Consider the following 26,645-nt stretch of genomic DNA (forward strand, 5'->3'; position numbering starts at 1 on the left):
CAATCACCACCTTCTGTCTTCTTTCAGCTAGCTAATTTCTGAACCAAACCACTAAATCACCCTCAATCCCATGCCTCCGCATTTTGTGCAATAGCCTACCATGGGACACCTTATCAAACACCTTACTGAAATCCAAATACACCATGTCAACCACTTTACTCTCATCTACCTGTTTGGTCACCTTCTCGAAGAACTCAGTAAGGTTTGTGAGGCATTACCTACCCTTCACAAAACTGTGTTGACTACCACTAATCAACTTATTCCTCCCTAGATGATTATAAATCCTATCTCTTATAACCCTTTCCAATTCTTTACCCATAACCAACGTAAGGCTTATTGGTCTACAATTACCAGGGTTATCCATACTCCCCTTCCTGAACAAGGGGACATTTGCTATCCTCCAGTCTTCTGGCACTATTCGTGTAGACAATGATGACATAAAGATAAAAGCCAAAGGCTCAGCAATCTCCTCCCTGGCTTCCCAGGAAATCCAAGGATAAGTCCCCTGGGCCAGATGGGATTTATCTATTTTCACACTTTCCAAAATTGCTAATACCTCCTCCTTGTGCACTCAATCCCGTCTAGTCTAGTAGCCTGTATCTCAGTATTAGATTACTTACACTGTGGAAACAGGCCCTTCGGCCCAACAAGTCCACACCAACCCGCCGAAGCGCAACCCACCCAGACCCATTCCCCTACATTTACCCCTTCACCTAACACTACAGGCAATTTAGCATGGCCAATTCACCTAACCTGTGCATTTTTGGACTGTGGGAGGAAATCAGAGCACCTGGACGAAACCCATGCAGACATGGGGAGAAGATGCAAACTCCACACAGAGAGTTGCCCGAGGTGGGAAATGAACGCCGGTCCCTGGCACTATGAGGCAGCAGTGCTAATCACTGTGCCACTGTGCCACCCACAACATTGTCTTTTTACAGTGTGAATACTGACAAAAAATATTCATTTAGTGCTTCCTCTATCTCCTCGCACTCCATGCACAACTTTCCACTACTATCCATAATTGGCCCTAATTTTACTCTGTGTTGTGGTTCTGTTCGCCGAGCTGGAAGTTTTTGTTGCAAACGTTTCGTCTCCTGGCTAGGCGACATCATCAGTGCTTGGGAGCCTCCTGCGAAGCGCTTCTTTGATGTTTCCTCTGGTGTTTATAGTGGTCTGTCCCTGCCGCTTCCGGTTGTCAGTTTCAGCTGTCTGCTGTAGTGGTTCGTATATTGGGTCCAGGTCGATGTGTTTGTTGATGGAGTTTGTGGATGAGTGCCATGCTTCTAGGAATTCCCTGGCTGTTCTCTGTCTGGCTTGCCCTATGATAGTAGTGTTGTCCCAGTCGAATTCATGTTGCTTGTCGTCTGCATGTGTGGCTACTAAGGATAGCTGGTCGTGTCGTTTCGTGGCTAGTTGATGTTCATGTATGCGGATTGTTATAGGACAAACAGGAAGACAGCTAACAATCCGCATACATGAACATCTACTAGCCACGAAACGACACAACATATAGGACAAACAGGAAGACAGCTAACAATCTGCATACATGAACATTAACTAGCCACGAAACGACACGACCAGCTATCCTTAGTAGCCACACACGCAGACAACAAGCAACATGAATTCGACTGGGACAACACTACTATCATAGGGCAAGCCCGACAGAGAACAGCCAGGGAATTCCTAGAGGCATGGCATTCATCCACAAACTCCATCAACAAACACATCGACCTGGACCCAATATACCAACCACTACAGCGGACAGCTGAAACTGACAACCGGAAGCGGCAGGGACAGACCACTATAAACACCGGAGAAAACATCAAAGAAGTGCTTCGCAGGAGGCTCCCAAGCACTGATGATGTCGCCTAGCCAGGGGATGAAACGTTTGCAATAAAAACTTCCAGCTCAGCGAACAGAACCACAACAACGAGCAACCGAGCTACAAAGCTACGCACAAACTTTGAACTAATTTTACTCTAGTCATTCTTTTATTCATGATATACCTGTAGAAAGCTTTAGGGTTTTCTTTGATCCTATCTGTCAATGACTTCTCATATCCCCTCCTAGCTCTTCTTAGCTCTCTCTTTGTGTCTTTTCAGGCTAACTTGTAACTCTCAAGTGCCCTAACTGAACCTTCACATCTCATCCTAACACAATCCTTCTTCTTCCTATTGACAAGAGATTCAACTTCTTTCATAGACCACTGCTCCATCGCTCGACCACTTCCTCCCTGCCTGACAGATACATACTTATCAAGGCCACGCAGTAGCTGTTTCTTGAATAAGCTCCAAATTCCAACTGTGCCCATCCCTTTCAGTTTCCTTCCCCATCCTATGCATCCTAAATCTTGCCTAATCGCGTCATAATTACCTTTCCCCCAGCAATAACTCTTGTCCTGCAGTGTATACCTATCCCTTTCTATGGCTAAATTAAACATAACCGAATTGTGATCACTCTCACCAAAGTGCTCACCTATTCCAAATCTAACACCTGGCCAAGTTCATTACCCAGTACCAAATCCAAAATGGCCTTGACCCTTGTTGGCTTGTCTACATTCTATGTCAGGAAACCATCTTGCATGCTTTGGACAAAAACTGACCCATCTAAAGTACTCTAACTATAGTATTTGCAGTCAATATTTGGAAACTTAAAGACCCGCATAACAATTACCCTGTTACTCTTGTTCCTATCCAGAATTATCTTTGCTAACCTTTCCTCTACATCTCTGGAACTATTCAGAGGCCTATAGAAAACTCCCAACAGAGTGATCGCTCCTTTCCTGTTTCTAACTTCAGCGGGGTTGCTACCTCAGTAGACGAGTCCTGCCATCGTAATACTGTCCTTGACTAACAATGTCACACCTCCCCTCTTTTACCATCTTCTCTATTCTTACTGAAACATTTAAACCACAGAACCTGCAACAACCATTCGTGCCCTTGCACTATCCGTGTCTCCGAAATTGCCATAACATTGAAGTCCCAGGTACCAACCCATGCTGCAAATTCACTCACTTATTCCGGATGCTCCTAGCATTGAAGTAGACACACTTAAAAACACCTTCCTGCCTGCTGGTACACTCTTGAGACCTTGAAACCTCATTTATAACCTCACTACTCTCAATCTCCTGGACACTGGAACTACAACTTAGGTTCCCATCCCCCTGCTGAATTAGTTTAAACCCTTCTAAAGAGCATTAGCAAATTCCCCCCAACCCCCCCCCCCCAAGATATTGGTACCCCTGTGGTTCAGCTATAGACCCTCCTGTTTGTAGAGGTTGCACCTACCCCAAAATGACCCCAAATTATCCAGAAATCTGAAAGCTTCCCTCCTGTACCATCCCTATTGCCAAGTGTTCATCTTCTCTCTCTACCTATTCCTTGTCTTGCTAGCATGTGGCATGGACAACAAACTCTGTTTGTTCTAGCACTAAGCTTCCACCCTAGCTCCCTGAATTTCTGCCTTAAATCCCCATCCTTTTTTCTACCTATGTCATTAGTGCCTATGTGGGCCACGATCTGGGACTGCTCGCCTTCCCCCTCAATGATCCTGAAAACATGATCCGACACATCACAAACCCTGGCACCTGGGAAGCAACGCACTAACCATGAGTTTCTTTCGCTCCGACAGAACCTCCTCTCTGTCCCACTTACTTTGGAGTCTCCAATGACTAATGCTCTGCTCATCTCCTCCCTTCCCTTCTGAGTAACAGGGCCAGACTCTGTGCGAGAGACGGGTTTGTGTGATATCCAGTAAGTGATGATTTAATCAGGGTATTCATTACCACCCAAGATACATTTAATACACTCAAAAAGTAAAGTGTTTTTTTTTGCAATTTCTTTCAAAGCAAAGATACATTTAAAAAGAAGTTTTAAACTGCAGGTTCAATCACACAGAACTTTGGTTCATTTTCTGCCATATGTCATCCCAAGTCATTTTCTTGGCAGTATTTTGTCAGTGATGAAGATACAAGGATTAATTCTACTTTGGCCAGAATGGGAATCAAACCTACACTGTTCACATTATTCTGAACCTCGGCTGCTATCAAGTGAACCAGCCTCTTGCTGGAATGAACTTTGTCAATTTAGTGCACAAAAGGCACAAACTCATAATTACATTGATCTTCTATGGTTAGATTTTGCATCAACATAAATATTGATAGGCCCTGGTTAAGACTATGCCTGTGACCTGGTATACAGTTCACTGAATAGTATCAGTGAAGGATAGGGTAAGTTCCTACTTTGAGAACTAGAGATATAGCATGTCCACTGTAGACCTCTTACCCTCATCCTTCTACTTGAACCTGAGTAGATTTCCCACCGCAAACCTCAATAGATTTTCCACAAGAAACTTCAAAAATGTGGTGTCTCTTTAGACAGGAATTAAAAAGGAGTCAAAAGAAGTGAAGGGAGAAGTGAGGCATCAACAGATCTCTCAGCAATACACTGGAGCTTCAGAATGCCCAGTGTGTATTCAAATATTACTCAATCTACATACAAAATGTGTGTTGGTGTGAATCACTTGATTATTAATGCTTGATGTGTTTCATGAGAACTGGTGCTGCACTTTAAAAGGGATCTGCAAGTAAAATTGTTTAATTCTGTACATACGTTGTTGGACAATTTATTTCATTTATTGTTCTTCCCTCACAATTCGAATTTTTTTTTTGGGTGAGCTTCTGTTCAGAACATTTTGCCACCTTATTCAAATTCACATTGGTGAATGCAGGCTTGCAGTTCCCCACCATTTATTACCAAGCAGGAAACCCTCCCTGTGACTGTACTCAACAGTTTCTCTTCTGTCTTCTCATGCAATACTTAAATAATGCCACCAGGAGACCGGGTAACTTACTGGGTATGGAACACTGATCTTTTCACGCATAACTACTCATAGGTCAGCAATAATTGGCTAACTCAATCAGGCCAACAGACAACAAGAAAAGACAGTGTGGGAGATGAACATGACCCATAGGTTCAGTAAGGGTATTGTGATCATATTAGGTATGGATTAAGTTATTTAGTTGAGTCAGAATTCCTAGGGATTTATACTCTGCCTAGCCTGAGACTGCTTTAGCAAACCACAAATAATGGACTCGATTAGGTTGACCCTTCTGATTTTATTTTCAACGGAAATGTTGGTGGTGAGATTAACAACTGGCTGACTGAACGGAGTCAGCACTCCAGTAATGTTATAACAACACCCCTTATGTAAAGCCGTTCAGAGTTCCTAGTTTATTGCACTTACTTTCCTCATTTTAACAAGCTGAAAATAAAAGCTTTCATTTGTTTCCCATCCCTTATTTCAGATATCACATTCAGCATCTGATCCTTGTGTCAATATTCAATTCCGTTTATATATCTGTCAGCAACCACAATGCACAAACATGAGATCAGTGGGCCCCATAGGCAATTTTAAATAAATGTTAACATTGAATTGTCCCAGTTGGGAATACAAAGACTGCTAACATTATTAAACAAGAGAAGTGTACAATTGAATTATGTGTCGACATACTCAAATGAGAAAGTAAGTGGTTGAACATTCTGCATGTGCAGCAAGTTGAACATTGCGAGAGAATTTCCTTCAGTTATTGAGCACCTCTCACAACTCCAATGTTATTTTTGGGTTGGATGCTTCTTTAAGATCACATATGAAAGTAATTAAGAAGACAAGCATGATTTATTTAAGTATTTGTTTAAAAAGGCATTCAATTTAATGCTTGTATAGGAGGAAGCCATCAATGTGAGGGATTGAAACACATCTGTCACTTTGAGTACATTTTTACATTTATTCAGGAAATGACAGCATCCTTGGCTAGACCAACATTTACTTGCCATCCTTTACTGCTCTGGAGAAGTTAGTGCTGATATACCTTCAACTATTTCAGTCCATGGGGTGCAGGGTCTCCCAGAGTACTACTCGACAGGGTGTCCCAGAGTTTTGACCCAGTGACATTGAAGGAACAGTGAGTTAGCAGTGGGTTAGCTCACTCAGTTGGCTGGACAGCTGGTTAGTAATGTCCAAACAGCTGGTTCAATCCCTGTATTGGCAGAAGTCATCATCACATCATTATTCAGGGCGGCACGGTGGCTCAGTGGTTAGCACTGCTGCTTCACAGCACCAGGGTCCAATGTTCGATTCCAGCCTCGGGTGACTGTTTGTGTGGAGTTTGTACATTCTTCCTGTGTCTGTGTGGGTTTCCTCTGGGTGTTCTGGTTTCCTCCCACAATCCAAAGTTGTGCGGGTCAGGTGAATTGGCCATGTTAAATTGTCCATAGTGTTAGGTGCATTAGTTAGAGGTGGGTGGGTTGCTCTTCGGAGGGCAAGTGTGGACTTGGCTGGCCAAAGGGCCTGTTTCCACACAGTAGAGAATCTAATATAAAACTGTGATATATTTCCAAGTCTGTATGGTGTGTGGCTTGGAGACATTGGTGTTGCCATGTCTTTGCTGCCTTCATCATTCTAGATGATAATGGTCATAGGTTTTAAAAGTGCCACTGAAGGAAACTTGATATGTACCTGCATTTTGGAAACGATACAAGCTACTGTCATGGTATATTGCTGATGGTGGGAGTGAATATTAATGATGGCAAATGGGGAGCCAATCAAGTGATTTGCTTTGTCCTGGATGGTCTGTTATTTGAAGTTATTGGGGCTGATATTATAAAATTATATACACAGTATTCCATCACATTCCTGACTTGTACCTTGTGAATGCAATGGGGAGATTTGAGGTAAGTTTTTCACCACAGAATTCCCAGGCTTTGACATGCTCCTGTAAGTCCAGTATTTTTATGGCTGGTCCAGTTCAATTTCTAGTTAATGGCGACCACAAGGATGTTGACAATTGAAGATTCAGTGATGGCAATGCCATTGAATGTCAAAGAGAGATGGTTAGATTCTTTCTTATTTGAGAAGGTCATTGCCTGTCACTTATGCAGTGTGAATGTTCTGAGATGATTGACCTCCAACAACCACAAACATCTTCCTCTATCTGAGTATGACACCAACCTGACAGTATAGTCAAATACTTTGGTATCACATGTCAGAAAAGAGAAGACTGGAAAGTGACTAGAAAGATGTCATTAAAAATATGAAGGCATTTGACAGCCTAGTAAAAGGGAGGTTGACAGAATCACAAAATGGTTATATCTCAGAAGGAAAGCATTATGTTTGTGCTAATCCTCTAAAAGAGCATTTCACATCGTGCCATTCTCCAGACTTTTGTTCTGAGGTTGAGTCTCTGATGTTGGGTTCTGAGCTTTGTTGGACATAGTTGTCTAATGTGCCATTAGAGGGCACAGCTGTCAGCCAATGAAGGATGCTCTCCCTGGTACTGAAGGAGCTGCAGCCTTCTAATGTCAGTCAGAGGGTTACAGGAAACCTCAATAATTTTTACAAACTTTCCAAAAGCAAAACAAAGCCCACAATTATCATCCTACCATTGTCGAGATAACATGAGCTCTTCCACAACGCAAACTGTGGCATGGTAGAACATAGAACATAGAACAGTAGAGCACAGAACAGGCCCTTCAGCCCACGATGTTGTGCCGACCACTGATCCTCATGTATGCATCCTCAAATTTCTGTGCCCATATGCATGTCCAGGAGTCTCTTAAATGTCCCCAATGACCCTGCCTCCACAACTGCTGCTGGCAACGCATTCCATGCTCTCACAACTCTCTGTGTAAAGAACCCGCCTCTGACATCCCCTCTATACTTTCCTCCAACCAGCTTAAAACTATGACCCCCTTGTGTTAGTCATTTCTGCCCTGGGAAATAGTCTCTGGCTATCGACTCTATCTATGCCTCTCATTATATTGTATACCTCAATTAGGTCCCCTCTTCTCCTCCTTTTCTCCAATGAAAAAAGTCCGAGCTCAGTCAACCTCTCCTCATAAGATAAGCCCTCCAGTCCAGGTAGCATCCTGGTAAACCTCCTCTGAACCCTCTTCAAAGCATCCACATCTTTCTTATAATAGGGCGACCAGAACTGGATGCAGTATTCCAAGTGCAGTCTAACCAAAGTTTTATAGAGCTGCAACAAGATCTCACGACTCTTAAACTCAATACCCCTGTTAATGAAAGCCAAAACACCATATGCTTTCTTAACAACCCTGTCCACTTGGGTGGCCATTTTAAGGGATCTATGTACTTGCACCCCAAGATCCTCCACACTGCCAAGAATCCTATCCTTAATCCTCTACTCAGCTTTCAAATTCGACCTTCCAAAATGCATCACCTCACATTTATCCACTTTGAACTCCATCTGCCACCTCTCAGCCCATCTCTGCATCCTGTCAATGTCCTGCTGCAGCCTACAACAGCCCTCTATACTGTCAACGACACCTCCAATCTTTCTGTCATCTGCAAACTTGCTGACCCATCCTTCAATCCCCTCATCCAAATCATTAATAAAAATTACAAACAATAGAGGCCCAAGGACAGAGCCCTGTGGAACACCACTCACCACAGACTTCCAGGCAGAATATTTTCCTTCTACTACCACTCTTCTGTTGGCCAGCCAATTCTGTATCCAGACAGCTATGTTCCCCTGAATCCCATTCCTCCTGACCTTCTGAATGAGCCTACCATGGGGAACCTTATCAAATGCCTAGCTGAAGTCCATATACACCACATCCACAGCTCGCCCCTCATCAACCTTTCTAGTCACATCCTCAAAGAACTCAATAAGGTTTGTGAGGCATGACCTGCCCCTCACAAAGCTGTGTTGACTGCATTTAATCAAGCCACGCTCTTCCAGATGGTCATAAATCCTAACGCTCAGAATCCTTTCTAACACCTTGCAGACGACAGGCGTGAGACTTACTGGTCTGTAATTGCCGGGGATTTCCCTATTTCCTTTCTTGAAGAGAGGAAGTACATTTTCCTCTCTCCAGTCCTCAGGTACGACTCCAATGGAGAGCGAGGATGAAAATATCTTCGCAAGTGGCGAAGCAATTGCATTTCTCGTTTCCCAAAGCAGCCGAGGACAAATCTGGTCTGGGCCTGGCAACTTGTCAATCTTAATGTTTGACAAAATTTTCAGCACATTAGCTTCCTCTATCTCTATCCATTTCAGCATGCACACCTGCTCTTCAAAGGTTTTATTCACTACAAAGTTCATTTCTTTCATAAAGACATAAGCAAAAAACTCATTTAGGGCTTCCCTTGCCTCCACACACAAATTTCCTATGCTATCCCTGATCGGCCCTACTCTTACTTTGACCATTCTCTTAATACTCACATAAGTGTAAAATGCCTTTGTGTTCTCCCTAATCCGTTCTGCCAAGCCTTTCTCGTGCCCCCTCCTGGCTCTCCTCAGACCATTTTTAAGCTCCTTCCTCACCTGCTTGTAATCCTCTAGAGCTGAGCTTGACCCTAGCTTCCTCTACCTTATGTAAGCTACCTTTTTCCTTTTGACGAGAAGCTCCACCGCTCTCATCGTCCAAGGTTCCTTTATCTTACCACTTGTTGCCTGTCTCAGAGGGACATATTTATTCATCATTTGCAACAACTGTTCCTTAAACAGTCTCCACATGTCTATAGTGCCTTTACCATGGAACAATTGCTCCCAATCCATGCTTCCTAACTCATGTCTAATCGCATCATAGTTTCTTCTTCCCCAATTAAATATCCTCCCATTTTGCCGAATCCTCTCCTTCTCCATAGCTATGTAGAATGTGAGGCAGTTGTGGTCACGATCACCAAAATGCTCTCCCACCACAAGATCTGATACCTGCCCCGGCTCATTTCCGAGCACTAAGTCTAGAATGGCCTCTCCCCTCGTCGGCCTGTCAACGTACTGAGTTAGGAAACCCTCCTGAACACACCTTACAAAAACAGCTCCATTCAAATCGTCTGCTCGAAGAAGGTTCCAATCAATATTGGGAAAGTTAAAGTCATCCATTACAACAACCCTACTATGTCCACACTTTTCCAAAATCTGCCGACCTATGCTTTTTTCCATCTCCCTGCTGCTATTGGGGGGCTTGTAGTAAACCCCTAAAGAGGTGACTGCTCCCTTGCTGTTCCTAATTTCCACCCATCCTGACTTGGTAGGCAGATCTTCCTCGACAATGGAAGTTTCTGTAGCTGTGATACCCTCTCTGATTAGTAGAGTTACACCCCCTCCTCTTTCCGCCCCCCACCCCCCTATTCTTTTCAAATGCTTTAAACACTGGAACATCCTGCAAGCATTCCTGCCCCTGAGAAACCCATGTCTCTGTTATGGCCACAACATCATAGCACCAGGTACTGATCCATGCTCTAAGTTCGTCACTTATATTCCTGATACTCCTTGTGTGAAAGCAAACACACTTTAACTGATACCTTGGTTCCTTGCCAGGAAAATCCTTCCCACTAGCTGGTCTACCTCTTGCTATTGCCTCATCTGCATCAACTCTCATCTCTGGTATACAACTCAGGTTCCCACCCCCCTGCCATACTAGTTTAAACCCTCTTGAACTACTCGAGCAAACCTTCCACCCAGGACATTGGTGCCCTTCCATTTCAGATGCAACCCGTCCTTCTTGTACAGGTCCCGCCTTCCCCAGAAGGCATCCCAATTATCTACATATCTGAAGCCCTCCCTCCTACACCAGCTGCGCAGACACGTATTAAGCTGCGCCCACTCCCTGTTCCTCGCCTCGCTATCTCGTGGCACTGGTAGTAAACTAGAGAACACTACTCTGTTCGTCTTGCTTTGCAGCTTCCATCCTAACTCCCTGAAATCATTTTTTATATCTTCGATCCTTTTCCTGGCTATATCATTAGTGCCAATATGTAACAAGATTTCTGGCTGTTCGCCCTCCCCTTTTAGAACCTTATACACCCGATCGGAGACGTCCCGGACCCTGGCACCAGGGAGACAACATACCTTCTGGGAATCCCGATCCTGACCACAAAATCTCCTGTTGATTCCCAGGATTTGTCAAATTGAGCCTTGAACCCTGCTTCACTGGTCTGCTTTGTTCAGACACCGAGTCTCCAGAAGCTGTGGGAGAGAGCTAGGGATGTGGCCAGTATAAATCACATCTCTTCACCCAACAGAAACCACCTAAACTGATTTCACAAGGGAGTTTCAAGCCATGTTATAAAAAGGTGATGTACCCTACAGTGATATGTGACCTTATCTATTTTTACATATTTTTTGGAGTTGTTTTTATTTTCTCTCCAGAATACATTGACAGTCATCATTAATTTCATTGTATCAGAAAGTCATAAACTTTACCTGAATTGGATGCTCAAATCCTATGGGCAGCGACAATAATTTTGAAATAGATTTTAGCCTAACATGAAAAGCAGTCTGGATTCCCATGTAAGCTTGATTCCCCACATTGAGTGGACTGACAGAAAATCAGTTGAACCTAATAGTGCTAATGCAAACAAGTTGTGTGAACTCTCCCTGTGAATGTGGGTTAATATTAATAATATGCACAAACTGATAGGAAACCAATGTGACATTTGGCTCTAAATGTCAACATTTTTCTCAGGCAGATGGAGAAAAGACAGAAATGCCAACAGTTTGAACACTAATATGCACCAACATGCGAAAGGGAGCAGGAATAGACCGTTTGATTTGTAGAATGCTCTGCCAATCAGTAAGATAATGCCAATCTGACTGCTATCTCAACACCACAAACCACCATTCAATTATGGCTGATATGTTTCTCAAATCCATTCTACTGCCTTCTCACTGTAACCTTTGATCCGCTTAATAATCAAGAACCTATCTATCTCTGTCTTAAACACAGTCAATACTTGGCCTCCACGGCCTTCTGTGGCAATAAGCTCCACAGATTCATTACCATTGAGCTGATGAAATTCCTCCTCATTTCAGTTCTAATGGGTCATCCCTTCACACGGAAGCTGCATCCCTGGATACAAGAAAAATCTCCTCCATGTTATCTCCATACAGGACTTTTAATATTCTGGAAATTTTAATGAGATGCCCCCTCATTCTTCGAAATTTCATTGAGTACAGACCCAGAGTCCTTAAACTGCTCCTCATATGACAAGCCCTTCATCATCAGGATCATTCTTTAAACCTCCCTGGACCCCTTCAAAGGCAGCACATGCTTCCATCGAAATGGGACCCAAAGGTGCTCACAATATTCCAAATGCAGTCTGGCAAGAGATTTATACCGACTCAGCTGTACATCTCTGCTCTTGTATTATAGGCTTCGCAAAATGAATGTGAACTTTACAATTGCCTTCCTAATGCCAACTGAATTTGCATGCTAATCTTAAGAGAATTCCGAATGAGGGCTTTGGGCTTCAGATTTCTGATACCTTTCACAATAAAAAAAAGTCGACTGCTCTATTTTCCGACCAAACTGCATAACCTTGCTTTGCAACTGTATTCCATTTATCACTTCCTTGCCCACTCTTCTAGCCTGACCAAGTCTGTCTGCAGACTTCCAACCTCTTCAATGCCACCTGTCCATCTACCTATCTTTGTGTCATCTGAAAACTTAGCAACAATTCCTTCAGCTCCTTCATCCTGATTGTTAACGTGTAATATGAATAGCTGCAGTCCTAGCACAGACCCTTGCAGATCTCCACTGTTCATTAGCTGCCATATTGAAACATGCCCCTTTATCCTCATTCTCTATCTCCTGCCAGTCAGCCAATCCTCTGTCCATGTCAGTACCTTGCCCAATCTTACGGGTCCTTACCCAAGTCTAAGGGGTTTTGGAAAAATATTGGAACATGTATCAACTATCTCTGTAGCCACTTTTTGTAAGACCGTACTATGAAATTTGTCAGACCGTACTATCTACTTAGAGTCATAGAGTCAGAGAGATGTACAGCATGGAAACAGACCCTTCGGTCCGACCTGTCCATGCCGACCAGATATTCCAACCCAATCTAGTCCCACCTACCAGTACCCGGCCCATATCCCTCCAAACCCTTCCTATTCATATACCCATCCTAATGCCTCTTAAATATTGCAATTGTACCAGCCTCCATCACTTCCTCTGGCAGCTCATTCCATACACGCACCACTCTCTGTGTGAAAACATTGCCCCATCGGTTTCTTTTATATCTTTCCCCTCTCACCCTAAACCTATGCCCTCTAGTTCTGGACTCCCCGGCCCCAGGGAAAAGACTTTGCCTATTTACCCTATCCATGCCCCTCATAATTTTGTAAACCTCTATAAGGTCTCCCCTCAGCCTCCGACACTCCAGGGAAAAAAAGCCCCAGCCTGTCCAACCTCTCCCTATAGCTCAAATCATCCAACCCCGGCAATATTCTTGTAAATCCTTTCCAAATGCTTTCAAGTTCCACAACACCTTTCCGATAGGAAGGAGACCAGAATTGCATGCAATATTCCAACAGTGGCCTAACCAATGTCCTGTACAGCCGCAATATGACCTCCCAACTCCTGTACTCAATACGCTGACCTCTTTGTGGGCGGCACGGTGGCACAGTGGTTAGCACTGCTGCCTCACAGCGCCAGAGACCCGGGTTCAATTCCCGCCTCAGGCGACTGACTGTGTGGAGTTTGCACGTTCTCCCCGTGTCTGTGTGGGTTTCCTCTGGGTGCTCCGGTTTCCTCCCACCATCCAAAGATGTGCAGGGTCAGGTGAATTGGCCATACTAAATTGCCTGTAGTGTTAGGTAAAAAGGGGTAAATGTAGGGGTAGGGGTGGGTTTCGCTTCGGCGGGTCGGTGTGGACTTGTTGGGCCGAAGGGCCTGTTTCCACACTGTAATCTAATCTAATCTAATCTAAAGGAAAGCATACCAAATGCCTTATTCACTATCCTATCTACCTATAATTCCACTTTCAAGGAGCTATGAATCTGCACTCCAAGGTCTCTTTATTCAGCAATACTCCCTAGGACCTTACCATTAAGTGTATAAGTCCTGCTAAGTTTTGCTTTCCCAAAATGCAGCACCTTGCATTTATCTGAATTAAACTCCATCTGCCACTTCTCAGCCCATTGGCCCATCTGGTCCAGATCCTGTTGTAATCTGAGGTAACCCTCTTTGCTCTCCACTACACCTCCAATTTTGGTGATATCTGCAAACTTACTAACTGTACCTCTTATGCTCACATCCAAATCATTTATATAAATGTCAAAAAGTAGAGGACCCAGCACCAATCCTAGTGGCATTCCACTCGTCATAGGCCTCCAGTCTGAAAAACACCACCCTCCACCACCACCCTCTGTCTTCTACCTTTGAGCCAGTTCTGTATCCAAATGGCTAGTTTTCCCTGTATTCCATGTGATCTAACCTTGCTAATCAGTCTCCCATGGGGAATCTTGTCGAACGCCTTACTGAAGTCCATATAGATCACATCCACTGCTCTGCACACGTCAATCTTCTTTGTTACTTCTTCAAAAAACTGAATCAAGTTTGTGAGTCATGATTTCTCACGTACAAAGCCAATTTGACTATCCCTAATCAGTCCTTACCTTTCCAAATACATGTACATCCTGTCCCTCAGGACTCCCTCCAACAACTTGCCCATCACCGAGGTTAGGCTCACCGGTTTATAGTTCCCTGGTTTGTTTTCCACAGTAAATATTGATGCAAAATATTCATTTAGTATCTCCCCCATTTTCTGCGGCTCCACACAAAGGCTGTCTTGCTGATCTTTGAGGGGCCCTATTCTCTCCCTAGTTACCCTTTTGTCCTTAATATATTTGTAAAAACCCTTTGGATTCTCTTTAATTCTATTTGCCAAAGCTATTTCATGTCCCCTTTTTGCCCTCCTGATTTCCCTCTTAAGTATACTCCTACTTCCGTTATACTCTTCTAAGGATTCACTTGATCTATCCTGTCTATACCTGACACATGCTTCCTTCTTATTCTTAACCAAACCCTCAATTTCTTTAGTCATCCAGCATTCCCTATACCTACCAGCTTTTCCTTTCACCCTGACAGGAATATACTTTCTCTGGATTCTTGTTGTCTAATTTCTGAAGGCTTCCCATTTTCCAGCCATCCTTTTACCTGCAAACATCTGCCTCCAATCAGCTTTCGAAAGTTCTTGCCTAATACCGTCAAAATTGGTCTTTCTCCAATTTGCAACTTCAATTTTTAGATCTGGTCTATCCTTTTCCATCATTATTTTAAAACAAATAGAATTATGGTCGCTGGCCTCAAAGTGCTCTCCCACTGACACCTCAGCCACCTGCCCTGCCTTATTTCCCATGAGTAGGTCAGGTTTTGCACCTTCTCTACTCGGTACATCCACATACTGAATCAGAAAATTGTCTGTCAGCCCACAGCTCCAAACTTTTACTCAGTACCTCTTCTCAGTTTTTCCCTCTCTTCCATTTTCTTATTTATTGCTGCTCTGTGATAATTCTTGTGTCCTCTATAATGAAGACCATTGTAATATACTTGTTCAATTCATCTGCCATTTCCTTATTTTCCAAATTAATTTTATTTTTTAGATTACTGACAGTGTGGAAACAGGCCCTTCGGCCCAACAAGCCCACACCGACCCACCGAAGTGCAACCCACTCATACCCCTACATTTACCCCTTCACCTAACACTACGGGCAATTTACCTCCTGCCCAAAATCCACAAACCTGACTGCCCCGGCCGACCCATTGTCTCCGCCTGCTCCTGCCCCACCGAACGCATCTCCGAATTCCCCACCTACGTTCGGGACACCACCCATGCCCTCCACCTTCTCCATGATTTTCACTTCCCCGGTCCCCAATGCCTTATCTTCACCATGGACATCCAGTCCCTGTACACCTCCATCCCCCATCACGAAGGACTCAAAGCCCTCCGCTTCTTCCTTTCCCGCCAACCCAACCAGTACCCTTCCACTGACACCCTCCTTCGACTGACTGAACTGGTCCTCACCCTGAACAACTTCTCTTTCCAATCCTCCCACTTCCTCCAAACGAAAGGAGTAGCCATGGACACCCGCATGGGCCCCAGCTATGCCTGCCTCTTCGTAGGATATGTGGAACAGTCCATCTTCCGCAACTACACTGGCCCCGCCCCCCCACCTTTTCCTCCGCTACATCGATGACTGTATCGTTGCCGCCTCGTGCTCCCATGAGGAGGTTGAACAGTTCATCCACTTCACCAACACCTTCCACCCCGACCTCAAATTCACCTGGACAGTCTCAGATTCCTCCCTCCCCTTCCTCAACCTTTCTATTTCTATCTCAGGCGACCGAATCAACACGGACATCTACTACAAACCGACAAACTCCCACAGCTACCTGGACTACACCTCCTCCCACCCTGCCCCCTGTAAAAACGCCATCCCATTCTCCCAATTCCTTCATCTCCGTCGCATCTGCTCCCAGGAGGACCAGTTCCTCCTTCTTCAAGGACCGCAATTTCCCCCCCCCCCCGACGTGGTCGGCGATGCCCTCCACCGCATCTCTTCCACTTCCCGCTCCTCCGCCCTTGAGCCCCGCCCCTCCAACCGCCACCAGGACAGACCCCACTGGTCCTCACCTACCACTCCACCAATCTCCATGTACAGCGCATCATCCGCCGTCATTTCCGCCACCTCCAAACGGACCCCACCACCAAGGATATATTTCCCTCCCCTCCCCTATCAGCATTCCGTAAAGACCACTCCCTCCGTGACTCCCTCGTCAGATCCACAACCCCACCAACCCAACCTCCACTCCTGGCACCTTCCCCTACAACCGCAGGAGGTGCAAGTCTTGCGCCCACACCTCCCCCCTCACCTCCCTCCAAGGCCCTAAAGGAAACTTTCATATCCGCCACAAATTCACCTGCACCTCCACACACATCATCTATTGCATCCTCTGCACCCGATGTGGCCTCCTCTATATTGGGGAGACAGGCCGCCTACTCGCGGAGCGTTTCAGAGAGCACCTCTGGGACACCCGGATCAAGCAACCCTACCACCCTGTGGCTCAACACTTCAACTCCCCCTCCCACTCCACCAAGGATATGCAGGTCTTTGGACTCCTCCATCGTCAGACCACAACAACACGACGGTTGGAGGAAGAGCGCCTCATCTTCTGGCTAGGAACCCTCCAACCACAAGGGATGAACTCGGATTTCACAAGTTTCCTCATTTCCCCTCCCCCCACCTTGTCTCAGCTAAATCCATCAAACTCAGCACCGCCTTCCTAACCTGCAATCTTCTTCCTGACCTCTCCGCCCCCACCCCAGTCTGACCTATCACCCTCACCTTGACCTCTTTCCACATATCGCATTTCCGACGCCCCTCCCCCAAGTCCCTCCTCCCTACCTTTTATCTTAGCCTGCTGGACATACTTTCCTCATTCCTGAAGAAGGGCTTACGCCCGAAACGTCGATTCTCCTGTTCCCTGGATGCTGGCTGACCTGCTGCCCTTTTCCAGCAACAATTTTCAGCTACGGGCAATTTAGCATGGCCAATTCACCAGACCTGCACATATTTGGACTGTGTGAGGAAACCGGAGCACCCAGAGGAAACCCACACAGACACGGGGAGAATGTGCAAACTCCACACAGTCAGTCGCCTGAGGTGGAAATTGAACCCGAGTCTCTGGTGCTGTGAGGTAGCAGTGCTAACCACTGTGCCACCGTGCCACCCACAAATTTTCCAGATTCACTGTCTACATGATCAATACTAAATTTTCCAATAAGAATATTCTTTTTAAAATATTAATAGAATCTCTTGCACTCTGATTTTATGTTCCTGGCTAGCTTTATCTCATACTCTAATTTTTTTCTCCTTGTAGATATTTTGGTGACTCTTTGCTTTTCTAATCTGAAATCTGTCAATTTGCCACCTGTCTGCAGGTATCACTATATTGTGGTAACCCAAGGACACTTTCATGATGAAAACAATACCAGGTCAAATAAGGCCTGCTGTCTTGTTGGTTCAAGAACATGCTGTTTTAAGAAAATATCCCAAAAATGTTGTATGAAAGGAAAATAATTTTATCTCGACTTTGCCCATCATATATTTCCATTCTATTTGTGAATTAAAACTCACGTGATTATCAGTGTACCTTTCTTCCACCCTACTATGTAGTAATTATAAGGGAGCCTTTATAACAACCCCACAAGTTATTTCTTGCCTTTATCATTTCTTATCTCCATCAAAACTGTTTCCATATCCTGATTTCCTAAACTTAGGTTATCCTTCTTGATTGTGCTAACATCATTCACTAACAAAGCCATCCTTCCAAATTTTCAGAACCTCTTCTCCTTCCTGCCATGCTGCAATATTTGCTGCATCTCCAAATGTACCCTGTTCTTCTAGTAGCAATGTTGATTATTCAAGAGTCATCAACAAGTGGCTTATGCTGTGATTTCATTGGAGGTGCCAAGTGAAGGCAAGCCCTTAATTTTTCTCAACCAGAACTGAGGGGGATCCAAATATTGTATGCAGCATTCTGCACCATACTTGCAAGCCATCTAACAAACTGAGCCACTTGGACACTACTGGAGTTGCCATAACACTTGTTTTGGTGACACACTGCAGTTATGTTTCCAGCCAGCAATGCCAAAAACTGCAGTGAGATGGAATTGCATGTGGTGGAGGAGTTATGATTATTGGCTGCTGAAAATCAAATCCCTACTGTAAAGCAATCACTAAGATCATAAAATTAATAAGTGAGAGAGATTTCCTTTAACAAGCTCTCTGCAGAATTCAATTGCATTGAAAATGAATATTAAGCTTGGAGTTAAATCCTCAGTGGCCAATATATGGTAAAAGACATCACATGAACAATCTAAGGTGAAGATTGTGCAGTTTCTTACAGTTTAACTGGGCCTGAAATCAGAGTCTGTTCAAAGCCTGCTGAACTGCTTTGTAGGTATGCCTTGGGATTGCCCATCAGCTCATACCCTATTAGATTGGCCCTCTCCTCATGCCTACATATGTATAACAATCAATATTTATATAAACTGGTCAGCAAAAAAAAAACAAGAAAGAGTGTCTGCAGGGTTACATTGATGTTCAGGGTCTACGTTGTTTTTGGCAGAAAAGAACAGTAAGAAATTGTAGATATGAATTTTAATTACTAGTAAAACACATTGTTCCAAGATGTTGCTCTAAGTTATGTGTGCATGGTCCCAGTATTTACCCTTGCACCCTGCAGAGTAGCAGATTTGATACCATTACCTGCTAGTTCCCCTCTAAGCCACTCACTATGCTGACTTGGAAATATATCAACATTCCTTTAGTGTCACTGAGTCGAAATCCTGGAACACGCTCCCTAACAGCATTGTGGGCTTACCTTCACCACAAGGACTACTGCAGTTTATCACACTTTCTCAAGAACATTTATTTCTGGTAAGATGGTGCCAGAGTAGGACTTCTGAACCTGTTTTTCTTCTTTTATTTTTGTTTTTTTTTCTTTCTTTTTCTCGTCTTTCATTTTTTAGTCTCTTCTATTTTGTTGTACTTAAGTTTTGGTGAAAAACTCGGTTGCTGTTATGGCATTGGCAGCAGCAAGTGGGCCCAGCAGCACAGATTCAAGTAGGCCTAGCAGTGCAGAGTTACAGTGGTGACGTTGGTGGTGAGTTTAGGTTCATGGCAGCATCTGCTTCCAGCGCAGGTTTAAGGAGGTGGTGGTGGAGGTGAGTTTGGGCCCAGTATGAGACTCCATAACATCAACAGCAACTGTATCGGTGATGTCGGTCTGAAGCAGACTCATGGTGGTGGCAGAGTTGCGCTTGGGCCACTATAGTAGCTGACAATTTTGGAGGTGTCTGCATTGGCGAGGTCCAGCAAGGAGTCATACTGGTGAGGGAGTCAGTGGAGGTGAGGTGTCCCCAAAGAATGGCGATGTTTGTTCCAGTGCAGGCAGCACAACGAAGGGGATTCATGCCTGGCCAACAGGCCATGGTGGAGCATTTAACAAGAGGGACTTTATTTCTTCATTTTTCTGTCTTTATATTCTATATTTTGGCTTTTTTTGTGTTTTAAGATGGTATTGGAGATTGGTGACATTATACAGCACTTTGCACTCTATTTGATAACGCGATACATGTGATAATAAATAAATCAAACCAAATCTAGGAATAGGCAATAAAATGCTGGCCAGCCAGCGAAGCCTATGTTGCAGTGTGAATAAAAGCATGAACGGTAGAATAGATAAGGTTAGGGAGAGGGCTATATTCAATATACCTTAAAGCTGTATATCCATGGTGGGAGTCCTTCTCAATTTTGTCATAATTTTTTAGAAGATCAGTGGAAATTCTCACTCTTCACAAAAAGCGGCCTTTAGTTAATCTTTCTTTCTCTTGCATTCGTGTAGGAGATTCCAGAGGAAATTCCGACAATATCTTTACTATCATATAAAATCACACAAAATGATGGGTTGTACAAGGAGGGAGAAGACATTATAAGGCTTTATTTGAACGAATCAGGACATTGGTCAACACTGTACCATGTCTGGCATTTGACATATTAATGACAATGATTTAATGATCAATTGCTCCACAACAATTGTTTAACAGTGTTAGTTTAACTAACTAGATGTTAGTTTATTAAAAACAATAAAACAAATTGCAGCAGTTGTCAGTCAGCAGGAGGTTTCCTTGTCTATGTTTGACCTGATGCCAAGAGGCTTTGTGAAACCTAGGGTAAATATTGAGGACTCCCAGGTCAACTCTGCTTAGGTTGTGAACTACTGTGTCACCATTGGGAAGGTTCTAAACAGAGATAATGGTAGTATCTAGGTCATGATTCCACAGGTATAACTATGTCAAGTTTTGATTGATCAGACTGTATGACAGCTCTCCCCATTTTGGCAAAAGTGCTCAGATGCTGCTCAAGAGGACAATGCTATGTTTCCCTTTTTCCTTTGCAAAGCTTTTTCATTTCTTGGGTGGTAGAATGTAATGAAGTTGCAAGAAGAGTTCCACTAAAACAGATAATAAAAATATAGGAGCAAATTACTTTAAATGTTGGAATCTGCACTAAAACAAAAACAAATGGTAGAGGTCACATTGGGTCAGGCATCATCAATGGACAAAGAGCAAGCTAACATTTTGAGTCTAGATGTTAAGTGCAGTCTTGAGAATGCAGCATTTATGCTATACTTTGCCGGGGGGAGGGGGGGGGGGGGGGGGGGGTGGGGGGGGGCAGGGGTGTGGTGGTGGTGAGGTTGGAGGAGAGTTGTAGAGTGCTGTGGGAGAAAAGATGTTGATTGTTCAGGTTAAGTGATGTGTTCAGATTAAGTTAATGTGTTCTGAAGACAATTAGATACATTCTTGAAGAATGTTACATAATCCTCATGAGAAGACAGATAGGTGAGGCTGATGTTTCTAAAAAGGGATCATAAAGTAGAAGCAGAAATAAGTCTTATGGCCTATCAAGTCTGCTCTGCTCTTCAATGAGGTCATGTTTGATTTGATAATCTTCAACTCCATTTTCCATAATCCTTGATTTCCTTACTGAGTAAAAATCTGTCCATCTCAAGTTTGAATATCCTTAAAGACTCAGCTTCAACAGCCTCAGTTCCAAACGTGCCACATTTTGTTGTATCAAAATATGATTAACGTTCAATTCTGCCAATCATTAAGGGACACTTTTATTGGAAACTTTTATAAAGCACATTCAGGACAGTTCAATGATCACAGAAAAGGAGTTCAAAGGCTACAGTGAGTTGGAAATGTCAGGCATACGGGAAAGAAAGTAGATTCCACGTGAGGCTATGCTACTGTTATCTGTACTACTGAGAAAACCATAAGACATCATGAGAAAAATGAGGACTGCAGATGCTGGAGATCAGAGTCAAGATTAGAGTGGTGCTGGAAAAGCACAGCTGGTCAGGCAGCATCCAAGGAGCAGGATTCCCGATGAAGGGCTTTTGCCCGAAGCGTCGATTGTCCTGCTCCTCGGATGCTGCCTGACTTGCTGTGCTTTTCCAGCACCACTCTAATGTTGATATAAGACATCATGACTGATCTGATAATCCTCAACTTCACTTTCTTGCCACAGATAAAAGTCTGTGTATCTTGGTCCTGACTACGCTTAATGACCAGGGTCAGTGGTAAAATATTACACATATTTACCATGCTTTGAGAGAAGAAATTCCTCCTCACCTCTCTTAGATGGACAACTGAAAGTATGCCCTTTGGTCTTTGACTTTAACACAAGGAGAATCAACATCTCTGCATTTACACTCTCAAGTGCCCAGGGAATATTTTATGTTACAATAAGTTTTATTTTCATTCTTCTAAACTCCAATACGTAAAGGCATAAGAAAATCCGTCGATACTCAGAATCAATGCAGTCAACCTTCGTTGAATTGCTCCAATGTCACGCGATCATTCCACAGATAAAGGACCCAAAATTGTTCACAGTATTCTGGCTGTGGACTGACTAGTGGCTAATATAATTTTAGCAAGACCTCCCTTTTTTATACTTCATTCCCTTTGAAATAAAGTCCGGTAATACATTTTCTTTCTACATTACCTGTTGAGCTTAGATTTTATTTTTTATGATTCATGCATGATGATTCCAATTCTTTCAGTTCTTTAGCTTTCTTCAGTCTTTCTCCATTTAAATAACTTCCAGCTCTTCTATTCTACCTGCTAAAGTGGAATGCATAACCTCACACTACCCCACTTTACGTTCCATCTGCCAAGTTTTTGCCCATTCATTTAACCATTCTATATCTCACTTCAGACACTTCCTGACATCCTTACCACTTGCCATTCCATCTATTTTTGTATCATTTGTAAACTTGGTGTTCAGCCAATTACTTCCCTTATCCAATTCATTAATACATATATTATAAATAATTGTGTCCCCTACTCCTAGCACTGAGCCCTGTGTTAGTCCACTTTACATGAGCAGTAACGCCACCATTACCCAAGGACTCTGTCTTCAATTAATTAGCCAATCGTCCATCCATTTAACACTCTCTTCAAGAATGCATCTAATTGTATTTTGAACACAATAACTTAATCTGGACACATCACATAACCTGAACTATCAATATCTTTTCTCCCCCATCACTCTACATGCCACCATCCTCCCCCTCAAGTATAGCATAAATGCTGCCCTCTCCACACTTCACTCCAGCTCGAAGAAAGAGTCATCTAGACTTGAAACATTAGCTTGCTGTCTCTCCATGGATGTTGCCTGACCTGCTGTGCTCTTCAGCATCATGTACTCTTATCTGTGGTTCCACTACATCCATCTTGCTTGTTACTCCTCATAAAAATTCAATAAATTTGTTGGTCACAATTTCCCCTTCATGAAACCATGCTGACTCTGTTTTATTATACTGTGTATTTCTAAACGTTCTGCTTTAAAACATCCTTAATAATAAAATCTAGCACTTTAGCTATGCAAAAGAAAGAAGATCTTTCCTTAAAGTGTTGTTTTTCAAAATAGGACCAGGGCTAACTTCAGAGGTCCATAAAGTGCCAGGTATATTTTTCGAACTGATTAAAATTAGCTTACATTTTAATAATACTTCTATTTAGCCTGATTTTATTTCTTAAAGCTTCTAACTGATGCGTCAATGATAATATACTCAGATTTTCTTCCAGACAAGAGGCTCTGTCAAACAAATTGCACCAAATCAAGGAATAAACCAATTGCCTGTATACAAACAATGCTTCTCTAATCCTTATTAGGATTTCTTAGCATCAAGGCTGTGCAATAGCATCATCTTTCACAAATGTCACCTCTTTTGTAAATTGTCACAATTCCTTCAATTTTGCTGTCACTTCTCTCTCTAGGATTTTGGATTTCTCAGTTTTTTTGCCATGACACAAAAGAGCATTAATAATGCTTCTTACCAGTTCTCAAGACACTTTGATATGCTTCCTGCTGAAACATTAATTTAAAACATTCCATGGGCAAAACACATTGGTTAATCTGTGCAAGACCCTATTCCCTAATCACTGATAGATGCATTCTCTGTTGAACATTTTGAAGTTGTTAATGCAGGGATAGGTCTGAGCCATATCAGGTGAAGGGACTTTGATTTTAGACACCATCTGAAAGAAGGATCTCCAATTATGAAGCAGCTCCTCAGTACTGCAAGGAATCTAAATTAAATTATGAGGTTATTAGGTAGAGGCTTGACTGCCATAGTATTCAGGCAACAGTTATAGCCTATCAAAGAGTTTGATGAGATATTCTGACAATGTAACCAAAATATATCAGCTTCTTTCACTTAACTGTCTGGGAAACTAGTGATTACTACATTTTATGGCTGATGACCTTCTTTATGATTTTCTGCTGTCATTTAATATCATGTATCCTTCAGAGGCCTCATTAATCAAATACTTCAAACATTTTCCTGCTTGTGTTTAGAGCCAAATCTCAGTTGCACTGAACTTTAAATATATCCTCAGAGTTAAAGTTGGTTGGGTGAAACACCTTCATGCACAAAGGGAAAAAAATATTTTCAAAATATTTCCTTAAGATGTTGTTTTTCTAAATAAAACCAGGGCTAACTTCAGAGGTCCATAAAGTGCCAGGTTTATTTTTTGAACTGATTAAAATTAGTTTACATTTTAATAACCATTGAAACTATGAACCACTATTTCATATAATAAAGCAAATCCACACTAGATATTTAAATAGCAGAAAGTTTTTAAAACAAAACACAAAATAAAAAAGATATAATGCTACAAAACGGCACGGTGGACGGCACGGTGGCACAGTGGTTAGCACTGCCTCACAGCGCCAGAGACCCGGGTTCAATTCCCGCCTCAGGCGACTCTCTGTGTGGAGTTTGCACGTTCTCCCCGTGTCTGCATGGGTTTCCTCCGGGTGCTCCGGTTTCCTCCCACAGTACAAAAAAAAAAATGTGCAGGTTAGGTGAATTTGCCATGCTAAATTGCCTGTAGTGTTAGGTGAAGGGGTAAATGTAGGGGAATGGGTCTGGATGGGTTGCGCTTCAGCAGGTCGGTGTGGACTTGTTGGGCCGAAGGGCCTGTTTCCACACTGTAAGTAACCTAATGTAAGTAACCTAAAAAACTAAGAAAACTAGGGATACACATTTAATAACATTGTCCTCACATGTACAAGGTATTCTGGTAACTTATTTATGTGTCTCTGTTAAGCATCCAAAATTTAAATACAAGAGTAGAATGTACTGCTGTGAAAAGTATGTTCAGGTATTATTTTTGTTTTTATTTTGTACATTTTATTCGGTGGTGCACTTCTGAAGTATGATTGCTGCTGTAATGTATGAAATACAGCAGCATCTTTGTGCACAGCATAATCCCACAAACAGTGATATTATAATGAATGAATAAATAGCATTCTGCAAAAGTATCAGTCCCACTGAAGGATAAGTCTGATATTTGTGTCCTAATCACTGGAATATGATTTGAACATACAATTGTTTGGCTCAAAGATGAGAGATGTGTCATTGAGCTACAGTTTTTAGAGATTGGTTTAATGAATATCTGAGAGAAGCTTTGATGTCACTGTACTCTATTAGGAGCTTGGTACTTGTACAGCTCAGAGCATGCTGCTCTGTAGCTTTATCACCGTGTACTATCTGTTAATAAATGTTCTTTAAAATTAATCTAATGTCTGTTCAATGTACATATGAAGAAGATGTAAAGAATTCACACTAGAATGCAGCTGTGACAGTCAGTTTATGTGAGCCAAATATTTGTCTTTGCACATTGTATTCTTATATTAGAACCAGTCTGACTCAAGACTGGGATACAGACATGCTGTAGCCTCACAACTTTAATGCATTGTGTGAGCTGAGATGTTTTTTTTTATAAAACCTTAAGTTATCTCAAGAATGTGACTTAAAAGAAGTTCTGGGATTTACATATTAATGAACCAAAACCTGCAATCCATTCTAAAAGATGAAAAACATAACAGCAATCTCGGCTTGTTCAATATATCATTTCAGTTGTATGACATTGTAATATTTTGCAATAAATTCTGTGTCTTAGGGATCTGGTCCACAACTACCTGATGAAGGAGCAGTGCTTCGGAAGCTAGTGCTTCCAAATAAACCCGTTGGACGATAACCTAGTGTGTGATTTTTAACAGTGTAGAAGAGACTATATTGTGAGCAACAAATACAGCAAATTGAAGCTGTCTAAAGTACAAGTAAAACACTACTTTACTACTTTGTTGTCTGGACTCAACAGTTAACACTGAAAGTGCCAGCAATCTCTCCATCTGAATTTTGTCAGTAGATGCATATCCATTGATTAAGCTCACCGGGGATCCAAAAGGTAAGGATTCAGTAATTTGAATGATGATTGAGAGGACTGTCACTCTGGGATTTTGTTGAGTAGGTACAATAACTCTCTAAGTAGGAGTTCATTTTGTTTTAACTCCATTGATTACAGTATTGAAAATAAGGAGATATTCTGTTTTCAATATGTCCTGAGATGAATTTATATGAATCTAAGTGCTTGACAGCTGCACTTTAGTAGTGACATGTTCACTCTGAGTCAGGGATTTGTATCTCCAAACCCCACATCAGAGACTTCAACACCAAATCCAGCCGACTCCTCAGTAGTATTAAAGAGTGCTGCTCTGCCAGCATGCTATGCCTCATACAAAATGTCAAACATAGGTTCTGCTGTCCTTTTAGATAAATAGAAATAAAACCTCATCATTATTCAAAAAAGACCACAGCATTATTGATTGGCACCATCAATATGCATTAAAGTATTCAGTAACTTATTTTTTTCCTGTTTGTGAGAGAATGCTACACACAAATTGTTGATAA

Source organism: Chiloscyllium plagiosum, unplaced genomic scaffold, assembly GCF_037043375.1.
Source record: "Chiloscyllium plagiosum isolate Xiang-an unplaced genomic scaffold, Cpla_swu_hap1 HiC_scaffold_3, whole genome shotgun sequence".
NCBI classification, from domain to species: domain Eukaryota; kingdom Metazoa; phylum Chordata; class Chondrichthyes; order Orectolobiformes; family Hemiscylliidae; genus Chiloscyllium; species Chiloscyllium plagiosum.